The 16,472-nt window shown below is 52.3% G+C and overlaps 1 long non-coding RNA gene across 5 annotated transcripts in view; it reads right to left on the bottom strand.

The window, feature by feature from the left end:
* Positions 1-984: 984 nt before the first annotated feature.
* Positions 985-16,472, bottom strand: part of LOC122457147 — a 16,060-nt gene continuing 572 nt past the window's right edge. The window contains exons 2-7 of one of the 5 annotated variants that reach the window (XR_006276524.1): positions 14,668-16,311; positions 11,959-14,536; positions 10,510-11,827; positions 7,416-8,568; positions 4,701-5,468; positions 985-2,737 (exon numbers count right to left, since the gene is read on the bottom strand). This is a non-coding gene — a long non-coding RNA (uncharacterized LOC122457147). Of the gene's footprint in view, positions 2,738-4,700; positions 5,469-7,415; positions 8,678-8,909; positions 9,119-9,249; positions 11,828-11,958; positions 14,537-14,667; positions 16,312-16,472 lie in introns of those variants that run through there. The other 4 variants (XR_006276525.1, XR_006276526.1, XR_006276522.1 and 1 more) reach the window with 4 other exon arrangements.

The following is a 16,472-nucleotide window of genomic DNA, read 5'->3' as shown; positions in this document are numbered from 1 at the left end:
TTCATTTATATTTTCTGCTAATGTCCACATGGAACATAGAGGATAATGAAACAAGATGTACAAAATAATATATGGTAACTGCCCTGAACAGTTTAAAATAGAGTGTGACAGGCAACAAGTGAGTTAAAACAGTAGGAAGGAACAGAAAGTGAGATACATTGCAATTATGCACTCAAACAACATAAAAGAATACACAATTTGATGTTCAAACCACATTACAAAGACTTCCTGAGAAATGCTCTCCTTTATTAATTCACTCTTCATTGTACACTACACAGACAACTGTGGAGTCTTGAGTTATGCATTGATCTTCTCTTATTAGCCACAATACTAGATGCAACTGAATTTTCTTTGATCCTCAGAAAGGCTATTTGGACAAGTATCACTATGGCCGCCAGGGAAAATTAAAAAGCAACGCAAAGCATCGCCTTCAAATACATTAACTACCAAATAAACAAATATGAAGACTGGTTACAGAGAATTCACAGCCAGGCAAGATATCAGCAAAAGAAGAACTCCACTCCAAGAGGTAGCTCTCGATTGACGAGGATACATTTCTATATCTGAAAACACTTGTGATTTCAAGTGAGTGGAAGTATGCCATAAAGTAGAGAAATGATTAGGAATTTGGTAACTAAAAGTATTGAGTGAGGAAATTTCATTTACACAAGACGCCACCTTGAAATTAGCCCAACTCCCAGTCTTCGGCACCAACCTGAGGCATAGAGCAGGAAACCTTGCAGCAGCAGAAGTCGTCGGGGCCAGCTGGATGCAGAGTTCGCTCGGTTTGGACTTGGTTGTGCGTGTGAGTAGGGCATGGCGACAGGACAGCTAGAAGGACAAACCCCTAACTCTCCAAAGAGGCTGGTTTCTATAACTAGCTTTCAAATGGGCGAGTAAGCTTGGGAAAGACGCACGCCCTAGTTACAGGGAGCTCACTTTGGACTTTGGCATTAAGAGGGCCAATGCAAAGAGGGGGAAAGGAAAGCGACCCGAACCCCGATCACAGGGCGGTCACCCTTCCTTCACAAAAATCCTACTTCCTTGAAACAAGGGGAAAGGAGTCACAAAGGTGACAATGTCTGGAAATGAACAGGTAAGGGAGCCTCCCATGACCAAGGAATCCTCCATCCCTCACCAACACCCTTCCCGACTTACCTGTCTACCCCACCAAGAACATTACAACTGTGAACCCCCTACCCTTTTCCAAAACAGACATCCCTTACTTCTTACGCAGTCCTGTTAGTAGGGTTAGGAGCACCCACGTGCAAGATGCAAGACCACGACACCTGTAGCTATACCACCAGATCACCAACAGCTGTCATGAAGCACAGCTCTTTCAATCCCTTCAAAGACAGTCCAAAAATATAGCCTCAGTCTACCAGCAAAGAGAGCAAAGGCCTGGAATTGGGACACCACGAACGGACCATTCCCAATCAAGACAATTACACTACCACAGCCAGCAGTATGTTTCCTGCGCAGAATAAAAGAAAGGGTCCAAGCTGAGGTTGGGGGGCAGCGGCAGTTGGGCAGGGCAAGAGGAAATGAGGAAGGATTGCATGGAAGTGAGGAGCTGAAAGGAGCCCCCCACCTCACCAGTTCATTTCCAGACCTGGAAAGATTTGGATTGTTTTGGGGGGTTTCTTGGCTTTTTTCAAAAAAGCGTCCAATTTCTCACGGCCTCCACCATCCCCTTACAGCCGCCCCTTCGCCACACCATGTTCCATGGGACCCCGGCTTGAATTCAAGAGGTCACAAATACGATTTGACTGCAAATGTCAAAAAAGCCAAGTCGAAATGATTTCTAGAGCAGTTTACGAGGAGAAAGAGAAAAGAGACGCTCAACCCTTCTTAAAGCGGGATCCCTCAGCCACAGGCACGGAAAGGCCCCACTGACTTAAGAGGGAGAGAGAGAAGACCTTACACCCTGCTTATAGGGCGGTCATTTTGCCTGGCATGTCCAAGTGACCTGTGGCGAATGCAGCATGGCAAAGGAGACCCAAACCCTCCTTACAGGATGGTCCTTTAGCCTGGGCGAAACCCTGAAGTGCAGAAAGGGAGAGACCTCCATCCCCTCAGGAGAGGGTGGTCTCTTTGCCCTGCAAGTGCCAGCGGCCCAAGAGAAGCTAAAAAGGGGACACCTGAACCCTTCTGACAGGGAGAGGTCAACGGCACAGGGAATTTTAAAGCCTAGCTGCTAACGAGCTGAATGCCACACAAAGACCGCTACCCTTCTTAAAGGGGGGTCCCTCAGCCACAGGCACCGAAAGGCCCCACTGGCTTAAGAGGGAGAGGGAGCAGACCTTACACCCTGCTTACAGGGCGGTCATTTTGCCTGGCATGTCCAAGTGACCTGTAGCGAAAGCAGCAGGGCAAAGGAGACCCAAACCCTCCTTACAGGGTGGTCCTTTGGCCTGGGCCAAACCCCGAAGTACAGAAAGGGAGAGACCTCCATTCCCTCAGGAGAGGGTGGTCTCTTTGCCCAGCAAGTGCCAGCGGCCCAGGAGAAGCTAAAAAGGGGACACCTGAACCCTTCTGACAGGGAGAGGTCAATGGTACGGGGCATTTTAAAGCTTAGCTCCTAAAGAGCTGAAAGCCACAGAGAGACCGCTACCCTTCTTAAAGGGGGGTCCCTCAGCCACAGGTACGGAAAGGGCCCACTGGCTTAAGAGGGAGAGGGAGAAGACCTTACACCCTGCTTACAGGGCGGTCATTTTGCCTGGCATGTCCAAGTGACCTGTGGCGAAAGTAGCATGGCAAAGGAGGCCCAAACCCTCCTTACAGGGTGGTCCTCAAGCCAGGGGCATTACAACGGAGCAGAGGCTAAAGCGCTGAAAACGAGAGACCTCCATTCCCTCAGGAGAGGGCCGTCTCTTTGCCCAGCAAGTGCCAGCGGCCCAGGAGAAGCTAAAAAGGGGAGACCTGAACCCTTCTTACAGGGAGAGGTCAATGGCACGGGGCATTTTAAAGCCTAGCTCCTAAAGAGCTGAAAGCCACAGAGAGACCGCTACCCTTCTTAAAGGGGGGTTCCTCAGCCTTAGCTACCTAACGGACACCTCAAGCCTTTTTGCTGGGAAGGGGTGGACCTTGATCCCTGTTTACAGGGAGATCCTTTTACCTGGCACCTCAAGGGGGAATGAAGCTTAAGTGGAAACCCCGTGTCCTCATTACAGGGAGGCCCATGCGTGCAAGGTGTGTGTCTCTTTTCTGTGGCTTCTGCTTCCATTGTCTTCTCCTGCCGGTTCTTTGGGGCTTCTGTCTTCTTCTCCGTTTTCTCTTTTGAGTTGCTAGAGAGAGAGAGAGAGAGAGAGAGAGAGAGAGAAAAAAGGGGAGAAGCGAGGTGAGGCGTGGGCTCCGTACACTCGACTACCAAACTGTTCAGATTAAATGGACAAGGCCACTCCTTGAAATTAGCCCAACTCCCAGTCTTCGGCACCAACCTGTGGCATACAGCAGGAAACCTTGCAGCAGCAGCAGCAGAAGTCGTCGGGGCCAGCTGGATGCAGAGTTCGCTCGGTTTGGACTTGGTTGTGCGTGTGAGTAGGGCATGGCGACAGGACAGCTAGAAGGACAAACCCCTAACTCTCCAAAGAGGCTGGTTTCTATAACTAGCTTTCAAATGGGCGAGTAAGCTTGGGAAAGACGCACACCCTAGTTACAGGGAGCTCACTTTGGACTTTGGCATTAAGAGGGCCAATGCAAAGAGGGGGAAAGGAAAGCGACCCGAACCCCGATCACAGGGCGGTCACCCTTCCTTCACAAAAATCCTACTTCCTTGAAACAAGGGGAAAGGAGTCACAAAGGTGACAATGTCTGGAAATGAACAGGTAAGGGAGCCTCCCATGACCAAGGAATCCTCCATCCCTCACCAACACCCTTCCCGACTTACCTGTCTACCCCACCAAGAACATTACAACTGTGAACCCCCTACCCTTTTCCAAAACAGACATCCCTTACTTCTTACGCAGTCCTGTTAGTAGGGTTAGGAGCACCCACGTGCAAGATGCAAGACCACGACACCTGTAGCTATACCACCAGATCACCAACAGCTGTCATGAAGCACAGCTCTTTCAATCCCTTCAAAGACAGTCCAAAAATATAGCCTCAGTCTACCAGCAAAGAGAGCAAAGGCCTGGAATTGGGACACCACGAACGGACCATTCCCAATCAAGACAATTACACTACCACAGCCAGCAGTATGTTTCCTGCGCAGAATAAAAGAAAGGGTCCAAGCTGAGCTTGGGGGGCAGCGGCAGTTGGGCAGGGCAAGAGGAAATGAGGAAGGATTGCATGGAAGTGAGGAGCTGAAAGGAGCCCCCCACCTCACCAGTTCATTTCCAGACCTGGAAAGATTTGGATTGTTTTGGGGGGTTTCTTGGCTTTTTTCAAAAAAGCGTCCAATTTCTCACGGCCTCCACCATCCCCTTACAGCCGCCCCTTCGCCACACCATGTTCCATGGGACCCCGGCTTGAATTCAAGAGGTCACAAATACGATTTGACTGCAAATGTCAAAAAAGCCAAGTCGAAATGATTTCTAGAGCAGTTTACGAGGAGAAAGAGAAAAGAGACGCTCAACCCTTCTTAAAGCGGGATCCCTCGGCCACAGGCACGGAAAGGCCCCACTGACTTAAGAGGGAGAGAGAGAAGACCTTACACCCTGCTTATAGGGCGGTCATTTTGCCTGGCATGTCCAAGTGACCTGTGGCGAATGCAGCATGGCAAAGGAGACCCAAACCCTCCTTACAGGATGGTCCTTTAGCCTGGGCCAAACCCTGAAGTGCAGAAAGGGAGAGACCTCCATCCCCTCAGGAGAGGGTGGTCTCTTTGCCCAGCAAGTGCCAGCGGCCCAAGAGAAGCTAAAAAGGGGACACCTGAACCCTTCTGACAGGGAGAGGTCAACGGCACAGGGAATTTTAAAGCCTAGCTGCTAACGAGCTGAATGCCACACAAAGACCGCTACCCTTCTTAAAGGGGGGTCCCTCAGCCACAGGCACCGAAAGGCCCCACTGGCTTAAGAGGGAGAGGGAGCAGACCTTACACCCTGCTTACAGGGCGGTCATTTTGCCTGGCATGTCCAAGTGACCTGTAGCGAAAGCAGCAGGGCAAAGGAGAGCCAAACCCTCCTTACAGGGTGGTCCTTTGGCCTGGGCCAAACCCCGAAGTACAGAAAGGGAGAGACCTCCAATCCCTCAGGAGAGGGTGGTCTCTTTGCCCAGCAAGTGCCAGCGGCCCAGGAGAAGCTAAAAAGGGGACACCTGAACCCTTCTGACAGGGAGAGGTCAATGGTACGGGGCATTTTAAAGCTTAGCTCCTAAAGAGCTGAAAGCCACAGAGAGACCGCTACCCTTCTTAAAGGGGGGTCCCTCAGCCACAGGTACGGAAAGGGCCCACTGGCTTAAGAGGGAGAGGGAGAAGACCTTACACCCTGCTTACAGGGCGGTCATTTTGCCTGGCATGTCCAAGTGACCTGTGGCGAAAGTAGCATGGCAAAGGAGGCCCAAACCCTCCTTACAGGGTGGTCCTCAAGCCAGGGGCATTACAACGGAGCAGAGGCTAAAGCGCTGAAAACGAGAGACCTCCATTCCCTCAGGAGAGGGCCGTCTCTTTGCCCAGCAAGTGCCAGCGGCCCAGGAGAAGCTAAAAAGGGGAGACCTGAACCCTTCTTACAGGGAGAGGTCAATGGCACGGGGCATTTTAAAGCCTAGCTCCTAAAGAGCTGAAAGCCACAGAGAGACCGCTACCCTTCTTAAAGGGGGGTTCCTCAGCCTTAGCTACCTAACGGACACCTCAAGCCTTTTTGCTGGGAAGGGGTGGACCTTGATCCCTGTTTACAGGGAGGTCCTTTTACCTGGCACCTCAAGGGGGAATGAAGCTTAAGTGGAAACCCCGTGTCCTCATTACAGGGAGGCCCACGCGTGCAAGGTGTGTGTCTCTTTTCTGTGGCTTCTGCTTCCATTGTCTTCTCCTGCCGGTTCTTTGGGGCTTCTGTCTTCTTCTCCGTTTTCTCTTTTGAGTTGCTAGAGAGAGAGAGAGAGAGAAAAGGGGAGAAGCGAGGTGAGGCGTGGGCTCCGTACACTCGACTACCAAACTGTTCAGATTAAATGGACAAGGCCACTCCTTGAAATTAGCCCAACTCCCAGTCTTCGGCACCAACCTGTGGCATACAGCAGGAAACCTTGCAGCAGCAGCAGCAGAAGTCGTCGGGGCCAGCTGGATGCAGAGTTCGCTCGGTTTGGACTTGGTTGTGCGTGTGAGTAGGGCATGGCGACAGGACAGCTAGAAGGACAAACCCCTAACTCTCCAAAGAGGCTGGTTTCTATAACTAGCTTTCAAATGGGCGAGTAAGCTTGGGAAAGACGCACACCCTAGTTACAGGGAGCTCACTTTGGACTTTGGCATTAAGAGGGCCAATGCAAAGAGGGGGAAAGGAAAGCGACCCGAACCCCGATCACAGGGCGGTCACCCTTCCTTCACAAAAATCCTACTTCCTTGAAACAAGGGGAAAGGAGTCACAAAGGTGACAATGTCTGGAAATGAACAGGTAAGGGAGCCTCCCATGACCAAGGAATCCTCCATCCCTCACCAACACCCTTCCCGACTTACCTGTCTACCCCACCAAGAACATTACAACTGTGAACCCCCTACCCTTTTCCAAAACAGACATCCCTTACTTCTTACGCAGTCCTGTTAGTAGGGTTAGGAGCACCCACGTGCAAGATGCAAGACCACGACACCTGTAGCTATACCACCAGATCACCAACAGCTGTCATGAAGCACAGCTCTTTCAATCCCTTCAAAGACAGTCCAAAAATATAGCCTCAGTCTACCAGCAAAGAGAGCAAAGGCCTGGAATTGGGACACCACGAACGGACCATTCCCAATCAAGACAATTACACTACCACAGCCAGCAGTATGTTTCCTGCGCAGAATAAAAGAAAGGGTCCAAGCTGAGGTTGGGGGGCAGCGGCAGTTGGGCAGGGCAAGAGGAAATGAGGAAGGATTGCATGGAAGTGAGGAGCTGAAAGGAGCCCCCCACCTCACCAGTTCATTTCCAGACCTGGAAAGATTTGGATTGTTTTGGGGGGTTTCTTGGCTTTTTTCAAAAAAGCGTCCAATTTCTCACGGCCTCCACCATCCCCTTACAGCCGCCCCTTCGCCACACCATGTTCCATGGGACCCCGGCTTGAATTCAAGAGGTCACAAATACGATTTGACTGCAAATGTCAAAAAAGCCAAGTCGAAATGATTTCTAGAGCAGTTTACGAGGAGAAAGAGAAAAGAGACGCTCAACCCTTCTTAAAGCGGGATCCCTCGGCCACAGGCACGGAAAGGCCCCACTGACTTAAGAGGGAGAGAGAGAAGACCTTACACCCTGCTTATAGGGCGGTCATTTTGCCTGGCATGTCCAAGTGACCTGTGGCGAATGCAGCATGGCAAAGGAGACCCAAACCCTCCTTACAGGATGGTCCTTTAGCCTGGGCCAAACCCTGAAGTGCAGAAAGGGAGAGACCTCCATCCCCTCAGGAGAGGGTGGTCTCTTTGCCCAGCAAGTGCCAGCGGCCCAAGAGAAGCTAAAAAGGGGACACCTGAACCCTTCTGACAGGGAGAGGTCAACGGCACAGGGAATTTTAAAGCCTAGCTGCTAACGAGCTGAATGCCACACAAAGACCGCTACCCTTCTTAAAGGGGGGGTCCCTCAGCCACAGGCACCGAAAGGCCCCACTGGCTTAAGAGGGAGAGGGAGCAGACCTTACACCCTGCTTACAGGGCGGTCATTTTGCCTGGCATGTCCAAGTGACCTGTAGCGAAAGCAGCAGGGCAAAGGAGACCCAAACCCTCCTTACAGGGTGGTCCTTTGGCCTGGGCCAAACCCCGAAGTACAGAAAGGGAGAGACCTCCATTCCCTCAGGAGAGGGTGGTCTCTTTGCCCAGCAAGTGCCAGCGGCCCAGGAGAAGCTAAAAAGGGGACACCTGAACCCTTCTGACAGGGAGAGGTCAATGGTACGGGGCATTTTAAAGCTTAGCTCCTAAAGAGCTGAAAGCCACAGAGAGACCGCTACCCTTCTTAAAGGGGGGTCCCTCAGCCACAGGTACGGAAAGGGCCCACTGGCTTAAGAGGGAGAGGGAGCAGACCTTACACCCTGCTTACAGGGCGGTCATTTTGCCTGGCACGTCCAAGTGACCTGTAGCGAAAGCAGCATGGCAAAGGAGGCCCAAACCCTCCTTACAGGGTGGTCCTTTGGCCTGGGCCAAACCCCGAAGTACAGAAAGGGAGAGACCTCCATTCCCTCAGGAGAGGGTGGTCTCTTTGCCCAGCAAGTGCCAGCGGCCCAGGAGAAGCTAAAAAGGGGACACCTGAACCCTTCTGACAGGGAGAGGTCAATGGTACGGGGCATTTTAAAGCTTAGCTCCTAAAGAGCTGAAAGCCACAGAGAGACCGCTACCCTTCTTAAAGGGGGGTCCCTCAGCCACAGGTACGGAAAGGGCCCACTGGCTTAAGAGGGAGAGGGAGAAGACCTTACACCCTGCTTACAGGGCGGTCATTTTGCCTGGCATGTCCAAGTGACCTGTGGCGAAAGTAGCATGGCAAAGGAGGCCCAAACCCTCCTTACAGGGTGGTCCTCAAGCCAGGGGCATTACAACGGAGCAGAGGCTAAAGCGCTGAAAACGAGAGACCTCCATTCCCTCAGGAGTGGGCCGTCTCTTTGCCCAGCAAGTGCCAGCGGCCCAGGAGAAGCTAAAAAGGGGAGACCTGAACCCTTCTTACAGGGAGAGGTCAATGGCACGGGGCATTTTAAAGCCTAGCTCCTAAAGAGCTGAAAGCCACAGAGAGACCGCTACCCTTCTTAAAGGGGGGTTCCTCAGCCTTAGCTACCTAACGGACACCTCAAGCCTTTTTGCTGGGAAGGGGTGGACCTTGATCCCTGTTTACAGGGAGGTCCTTTTACCTGGCACCTCAAGGGGGAATGAAGCTTAAGTGGAAACCCCGTGTCCTCATTACAGGGAGGCCCACGCGTGCAAGGTGTGTGTCTCTTTTCTGTGGCTTCTGCTTCCATTGTCTTCTCCTGCCGGTTCTTTGGGGCTTCTGTCTTCTTCTCCGTTTTCTCTTTTGAGTTGCTAGAGAGAGAGAGAAAAGGGGAGAAGCGAGGTGAGGCGTGGGCTCCGTACACTCGACTACCAAACTGTTCAGATTAAATGGACAAGGCCACTCCTTGAAATTAGCCCAACTCCCAGTCTTCGGCACCAACCTGTGGCATACAGCAGGAAACCTTGCAGCAGCAGCAGCAGAAGTCGTCGGGGCCAGCTGGATGCAGAGTTCGCTCGGTTTGGACTTGGTTGTGCGTGTGAGTAGGGCATGGCGACAGGACAGCTAGAAGGACAAACCCCTAACTCTCCAAAGAGGCTGGTTTCTATAACTAGCTTTCAAATGGGCGAGTAAGCTTGGGAAAGACGCACACCCTAGTTACAGGGAGCTCACTTTGGACTTTGGCATTAAGAGGGCCAATGCAAAGAGGGGGAAAGGAAAGCGACCCGAACCCCGATCACAGGGCGGTCACCCTTCCTTCACAAAAATCCTACTTCCTTGAAACAAGGGGAAAGGAGTCACAAAGGTGACAATGTCTGGAAATGAACAGGTAAGGGAGCCTCCCATGACCAAGGAATCCTCCATCCCTCACCAACACCCTTCCCGACTTACCTGTCTACCCCACCAAGAACATTACAACTGTGAACCCCCTACCCTTTTCCAAAACAGACATCCCTTACTTCTTACGCAGTCCTGTTAGTAGGGTTAGGAGCACCCACGTGCAAGATGCAAGACCACGACACCTGTAGCTATACCACCAGATCACCAACAGCTGTCATGAAGCACAGCTCTTTCAATCCCTTCAAAGACAGTCCAAAAATATAGCCTCAGTCTACCAGCAAAGAGAGCAAAGGCCTGGAATTGGGACACCACGAACGGACCATTCCCAATCAAGACAATTACACTACCACAGCCAGCAGTATGTTTCCTGCGCAGAATAAAAGAAAGGGTCCAAGCTGAGGTTGGGGGGCAGCGGCAGTTGGGCAGGGCAAGAGGAAATGAGGAAGGATTGCATGGAAGTGAGGAGCTGAAAGGAGCCCCCCACCTCACCAGTTCATTTCCAGACCTGGAAAGATTTGGATTGTTTTGGGGGGTTTCTTGGCTTTTTTCAAAAAAGCGTCCAATTTCTCACGGCCTCCACCATCCCCTTACAGCCGCCCCTTCGCCACACCATGTTCCATGGGACCCCGGCTTGAATTCAAGAGGTCACAAATACGATTTGACTGCAAATGTCAAAAAAGCCAAGTCGAAATGATTTCTAGAGCAGTTTACGAGGAGAAAGAGAAAAGAGACGCTCAACCCTTCTTAAAGCGGGATCCCTCAGCCACAGGCACGGAAAGGCCCCACTGACTTAAGAGGGAGAGAGAGAAGACCTTACACCCTGCTTATAGGGCGGTCATTTTGCCTGGCATGTCCAAGTGACCTGTGGCGAATGCAGCATGGCAAAGGAGACCCAAACCCTCCTTACAGGATGGTCCTTTAGCCTGGGCGAAACCCTGAAGTGCAGAAAGGGAGAGACCTCCATCCCCTCAGGAGAGGGTGGTCTCTTTGCCCTGCAAGTGCCAGCGGCCCAAGAGAAGCTCAAAAGGGGACACCTGAACCCTTCTGACAGGGAGAGGTCAACGGCACAGGGAATTTTAAAGCCTAGCTGCTAACGAGCTGAATGCCACACAAAGACCGCTACCCTTCTTAAAGGGGGGTCCCTCAGCCACAGGCACCGAAAGGCCCCACTGGCTTAAGAGGGAGAGGGAGCAGACCTTACACCCTGCTTACAGGGCGGTCATTTTGCCTGGCATGTCCAAGTGACCTGTAGCGAAAGCAGCAGGGCAAAGGAGACCCAAACCCTCCTTACAGGGTGGTCCTTTGGCCTGGGCCAAACCCCGAAGTACAGAAAGGGAGAGACCTCCATTCCCTCAGGAGAGGGTGGTCTCTTTGCCCAGCAAGTGCCAGCGGCCCAGGAGAAGCTAAAAAGGGGACACCTGAACCCTTCTGACAGGGAGAGGTCAATGGTACGGGGCATTTTAAAGCTTAGCTCCTAAAGAGCTGAAAGCCACAGAGAGACCGCTACCCTTCTTAAAGGGGGGTCCCTCAGCCACAGGTACGGAAAGGGCCCACTGGCTTAAGAGGGAGAGGGAGAAGACCTTACACCCTGCTTACAGGGCGGTCATTTTGCCTGGCATGTCCAAGTGACCTGTGGCGAAAGTAGCATGGCAAAGGAGGCCCAAACCCTCCTTACAGGGTGGTCCTCAAGCCAGGGGCATTACAACGGAGCAGAGGCTAAAGCGCTGAAAACGAGAGACCTCCATTCCCTCAGGAGAGGGCCGTCTCTTTGCCCAGCAAGTGCCAGCGGCCCAGGAGAAGCTAAAAAGGGGAGACCTGAACCCTTCTTACAGGGAGAGGTCAATGGCACGGGGCATTTTAAAGCCTAGCTCCTAAAGAGCTGAAAGCCACAGAGAGACCGCTACCCTTCTTAAAGGGGGGTTCCTCAGCCTTAGCTACCTAACGGACACCTCAAGCCTTTTTGCTGGGAAGGGGTGGACCTTGATCCCTGTTTACAGGGAGGTCCTTTTACCTGGCACCTCAAGGGGGAATGAAGCTTAAGTGGAAACCCCGTGTCCTCATTACAGGGAGGCCCACGCGTGCAAGGTGTGTGTCTCTTTTCTGTGGCTTCTGCTTCCATTGTCTTCTCCTGCCGGTTCTTTGGGGCTTCTGTCTTCTTCTCCATTTTCTCTTTTGAGTTGCTAGAGAGAGAGAGAAAAGAGGAGAAGCGAGGTGAGGCGTGGGCTCCGTACACTCGACTACCAAACTGTTCAGATTAAATGGACAAGGCCACTCCTTGAAATTAGCCCAACTCCCAGTCTTCGGCACCAACCTGTGGCATACAGCAGGAAACCTTGCAGCAGCAGCAGCAGAAGTCGTCGGGGCCAGCTGGATGCAGAGTTCGCTCGGTTTGGACTTGGTTGTGCGTGTGAGTAGGGCATGGCGACAGGACAGCTAGAAGGACAAACCCCTAACTCTCCAAAGAGGCTGGTTTCTATAACTAGCTTTCAAATGGGCGAGTAAGCTTGGGAAAGACGCACACCCTAGTTACAGGGAGCTCACTTTGGACTTTGGCATTAAGAGGGCCAATGCAAAGAGGGGGAAAGGAAAGCGACCCGAACCCCGATCACAGGGCGGTCACCCTTCCTTCACAAAAATCCTACTTCCTTGAAACAAGGGGAAAGGAGTCACAAAGGTGACAATGTCTGGAAATGAACAGGTAAGGGAGCCTCCCATGACCAAGGAATCCTCCATCCCTCACCAACACCCTTCCCGACTTACCTGTCTACCCCACCAAGAACATTACAACTGTGAACCCCCTACCCTTTTCCAAAACAGACATCCCTTACTTCTTACGCAGTCCTGTTAGTAGGGTTAGGAGCACCCACGTGCAAGATGCAAGACCACGACACCTGTAGCTATACCACCAGATCACCAACAGCTGTCATGAAGCACAGCTCTTTCAATCCCTTCAAAGACAGTCCAAAAATATAGCCTCAGTCTACCAGCAAAGAGAGCAAAGGCCTGGAATTGGGACACCACGAACGGACCATTCCCAATCAAGACAATTACACTACCACAGCCAGCAGTATGTTTCCTGCGCAGAATAAAAGAAAGGGTCCAAGCTGAGCTTGGGGGGCAGCGGCAGTTGGGCAGGGCAAGAGGAAATGAGGAAGGATTGCATGGAAGTGAGGAGCTGAAAGGAGCCCCCCACCTCACCAGTTCATTTCCAGACCTGGAAAGATTTGGATTGTTTTGGGGGGTTTCTTGGCTTTTTTCAAAAAAGCGTCCAATTTCTCACGGCCTCCACCATCCCCTTACAGCCGCCCCTTCGCCACACCATGTTCCATGGGACCCCGGCTTGAATTCAAGAGGTCACAAATACGATTTGACTGCAAATGTCAAAAAAGCCAAGTCGAAATGATTTCTAGAGCAGTTTACGAGGAGAAAGAGAAAAGAGACGCTCAACCCTTCTTAAAGCGGGATCCCTCAGCCACAGGCACGGAAAGGCCCCACTGACTTAAGAGGGAGAGAGAGAAGACCTTACACCCTGCTTATAGGGCGGTCATTTTGCCTGGCATGTCCAAGTGACCTGTGGCGAATGCAGCATGGCAAAGGAGACCCAAACCCTCCTTACAGGATGGTCCTTTAGCCTGGGCGAAACCCTGAAGTGCAGAAAGGGAGAGACCTCCATCCCCTCAGGAGAGGGTGGTCTCTTTGCCCAGCAAGTGCCAGCGGCCCAAGAGAAGCTAAAAAGGGGACACCTGAACCCTTCTGACAGGGAGAGGTCAACGGCACAGGGAATTTTAAAGCCTAGCTGCTAACGAGCTGAATGCCACACAAAGACCGCTACCCTTCTTAAAGGGGGGTCCCTCAGCCACAGGCACCGAAAGGCCCCACTGGCTTAAGAGGGAGAGGGAGCAGACCTTACACCCTGCTTACAGGGCGGTCATTTTGCCTGGCATGTCCAAGTGACCTGTAGCGAAAGCAGCAGGGCAAAGGAGACCCAAACCCTCCTTACAGGGTGGTCCTTTGGCCTGGGCCAAACCCCGAAGTACAGAAAGGGAGAGACCTCCATTCCCTCAGGAGAGGGTGGTCTCTTTGCCCAGCAAGTGCCAGCGGCCCAGGAGAAGCTAAAAAGGGGACACCTGAACCCTTCTGACAGGGAGAGGTCAATGGTACGGGGCATTTTAAAGCTTAGCTCCTAAAGAGCTGAAAGCCACAGAGAGACCGCTACCCTTCTTAAAGGGGGGTCCCTCAGCCACAGGTACGGAAAGGGCCCACTGGCTTAAGAGGGAGAGGGAGAAGACCTTACACCCTGCTTACAGGGCGGTCATTTTGCCTGGCATGTCCAAGTGACCTGTGGCGAAAGTAGCATGGCAAAGGAGGCCCAAACCCTCCTTACAGGGTGGTCCTCAAGCCAGGGGCATTACAACGGAGCAGAGGCTAAAGCGCTGAAAACGAGAGACCTCCATTCCCTCAGGAGAGGGCCGTCTCTTTGCCCAGCAAGTGCCAGCGGCCCAGGAGAAGCTAAAAAGGGGAGACCTGAACCCTTCTTACAGGGAGAGGTCAATGGCACGGGGCATTTTAAAGCCTAGCTCCTAAAGAGCTGAAAGCCACAGAGAGACCGCTACCCTTCTTAAAGGGGGGTTCCTCAGCCTTAGCTACCTAACGGACACCTCAAGCCTTTTTGCTGGGAAGGGGTGGACCTTGATCCCTGTTTACAGGGAGGTCCTTTTACCTGGCACCTCAAGGGGGAATGAAGCTTAAGTGGAAACCCCGTGTCCTCATTACAGGGAGGCCCACGCGTGCAAGGTGTGTGTCTCTTTTCTGTGGCTTCTGCTTCCATTGTCTTCTCCTGCCGGTTCTTTGGGGCTTCTGTCTTCTTCTCCATTTTCTCTTTTGAGTTGCTAGAGAGAGAGAGAAAAGGGGAGAAGCGAGGTGAGGCGTGGGCTCCGTACACTCGACTACCAAACTGTTCAGATTAAATGGACAAGGCCACTCCTTGAAATTAGCCCAACTCCCAGTCTTCGGCACCAACCTGTGGCATACAGCAGGAAACCTTGCAGCAGCAGCAGCAGAAGTCGTCGGGGCCAGCTGGATGCAGAGTTCGCTCGGTTTGGACTTGGTTGTGCGTGTGAGTAGGGCATGGCGACAGGACAGCTAGAAGGACAAACCCCTAACTCTCCAAAGAGGCTGGTTTCTATAACTAGCTTTCAAATGGGCGAGTAAGCTTGGGAAAGACGCACACCCTAGTTACAGGGAGCTCACTTTGGACTTTGGCATTAAGAGGGCCAATGCAAAGAGGGGGAAAGGAAAGCGACCCGAACCCCGATCACAGGGCGGTCACCCTTCCTTCACAAAAATCCTACTTCCTTGAAACAAGGGGAAAGGAGTCACAAAGGTGACAATGTCTGGAAATGAACAGGTAAGGGAGCCTCCCATGACCAAGGAATCCTCCATCCCTCACCAACACCCTTCCCGACTTACCTGTCTACCCCACCAAGAACATTACAACTGTGAACCCCCTACCCTTTTCCAAAACAGACATCCCTTACTTCTTACGCAGTCCTGTTAGTAGGGTTAGGAGCACCCACGTGCAAGATGCAAGACCACGACACCTGTAGCTATACCACCAGATCACCAACAGCTGTCATGAAGCACAGCTCTTTCAATCCCTTCAAAGACAGTCCAAAAATATAGCCTCAGTCTACCAGCAAAGAGAGCAAAGGCCTGGAATTGGGACACCACGAACGGACCATTCCCAATCAAGACAATTACACTACCACAGCCAGCAGTATGTTTCCTGCGCAGAATAAAAGAAAGGGTCCAAGCTGAGGTTGGGGGGCAGCGGCAGTTGGGCAGGGCAAGAGGAAATGAGGAAGGATTGCATGGAAGTGAGGAGCTGAAAGGAGCCCCCCACCTCACCAGTTCATTTCCAGACCTGGAAAGATTTGGATTGTTTTGGGGGGTTTCTTGGCTTTTTTCAAAAAAGCGTCCAATTTCTCACGGCCTCCACCATCCCCTTACAGCCGCCCCTTCGCCACACCATGTTCCATGGGACCCCGGCTTGAATTCAAGAGGTCACAAATACGATTTGACTGCAAATGTCAAAAAAGCCAAGTCGAAATGATTTCTAGAGCAGTTTACGAGGAGAAAGAGAAAAGAGACGCTCAACCCTTCTTAAAGCGGGATCCCTCAGCCACAGGCACGGAAAGGCCCCACTGACTTAAGAGGGAGAGAGAGAAGACCTTACACCCTGCTTATAGGGCGGTCATTTTGCCTGGCATGTCCAAGTGACCTGTGGCGAATGCAGCATGGCAAAGGAGACCCAAACCCTCCTTACAGGATGGTCCTTTAGCCTGGGCCAAACCCTGAAGTGCAGAAAGGGAGAGACCTCCATCCCCTCAGGAGAGGGTGGTCTCTTTGCCCTGCAAGTGCCAGCGGCCCAAGAGAAGCTAAAAAGGGGACACCTGAACCCTTCTGACAGGGAGAGGTCAACGGCACAGGGAATTTTAAAGCCTAGCTGCTAACGAGCTGAATGCCACACAAAGACCGCTACCCTTCTTAAAGGGGGGTCCCTCAGCCACAGGCACCGAAAGGCCCCACTGGCTTAAGAGGGAGAGGGAGCAGACCTTACACCCTGCTTACAGGGCGGTCATTTTGCCTGGCATGTCCAAGTGACCTGTAGCGAAAGCAGCAGGGCAAAGGAGAGCCAAACCCTCCTTACAGGGTGGTCCTTTGGCCTGGGCCAAACCCCGAAGTACAGAAAGGGAGAGACCTCCATTCCCTCAGGAGAGGGTGGTCTCTTTGCCCAGCAAGTGCCAGCGGCCCAGGAGAAGCTAA

This window comes from Dermochelys coriacea, chromosome 21 (assembly GCF_009764565.3).
Source record: "Dermochelys coriacea isolate rDerCor1 chromosome 21, rDerCor1.pri.v4, whole genome shotgun sequence".
Classification (NCBI taxonomy): Eukaryota; Metazoa; Chordata; order Testudines; family Dermochelyidae; genus Dermochelys; species Dermochelys coriacea.
This window is presented reverse-complemented; position numbering and strand designations above follow the sequence as displayed.